The following is a 1,277-nucleotide window of genomic DNA, read 5'->3' as shown; positions in this document are numbered from 1 at the left end:
TGCTAACAATAAAGCCATTGAGGATTTTTACCAACCTTTTCAGTCTGAAATTGATGAAACATGCAATCAAGATTACTGATGACTTGAATGCAAAAACTGGAAACTAAGGAGGAGGATCACTAGTTAGAAAATATGGCCATGGGGATGGAAGCCACATGGGAGATCTCATGATAGAATTTTCCAATAAGGATGGCTTATTGATTGAACATTTATTTTTCAGTGATGTAAACAGTAACCATAGACATGGATCATGTATATTGGATAGAAATACACAGGAATTAAATCAACTACATCTGTTGAAATAAACTACTATATATACTCGAGTATAACCCAAGGCAACTAATTTTACCCCCCAAAACTGGGGTGCTTTTTCAGCATAAAAAATGTGCTGAAAAAAACTCGGCTTATACTCAAGTATTTACGGTATAAAGAAGTTCAATATCATCAGTCAAGAGACTGGAGACCAACTGTGGAACAAGCCATCAATGGCAAATTGAACTCGAATTCAAATAAAATTAAAACAAGTCCCCAAGAGTCAAAGTATGAATTTGAGTATATCTCATCTAAATTAGAGGATACTTCAAGAAGAAAGTTGACACATTGAACACAAATCACCTGAGATGATACGAGTTCTGCAATAATATCAAGAACATCATAAATAAAGAAATTCAAAGATAATTAAAAAGATAGAAACTAAAGAAAAGACAAAATGGATGTCACCTTGAATGTGGAGTAGCTGAAGCCAATGAAAGAAATGATGAAGTACGAAAAAGAGAGAGAAATATAGAAATAATTGATGAAGTAAAGACGCTGAATAAAGAAGCTGAACACAAAATTTCAAAGGGGAATTAAAATAGATGGAATAAAGAATTATATTAAAAGTTGCAAAGACCTGGAATGAGGACAGCAAAAATGAAAAGCATGTGCATTTCACTAGCTGAAAAAATTGAAGAGAAATTCAAAATACAGAATTACACAGATAGCATCAAAAGAAGATGAAAGGGATTCACTGACCACATGAAGCCCAGGCTCCACAGCGCTGAGTCCAGAAGACCAAGATACCATAGGGTTCTCACTGCAGATTGCTCTGAAAGTGCTCACAGTAGTAGGCCCTGGATCAACTGGGGGAAATGTAGAACTCAAAATAAGAAGACTAACCTTAGGATATGATAGGCACTAGTGGAATTCCCATTTGACACCTGACCTCACCTCCATGGCTCAACTTTCAGCCCCCAAATAGGAGACCTATGCTGTCAACGATGTACAATTCAGAGCCC

Source organism: Tenrec ecaudatus (assembly GCF_050624435.1).
Source record: "Tenrec ecaudatus isolate mTenEca1 chromosome 14 unlocalized genomic scaffold, mTenEca1.hap1 SUPER_14_unloc_6, whole genome shotgun sequence".
Classification (NCBI taxonomy): Eukaryota; Metazoa; Chordata; class Mammalia; order Afrosoricida; family Tenrecidae; genus Tenrec; species Tenrec ecaudatus.
Note: the sequence above shows the minus strand (reverse complement) of the source record.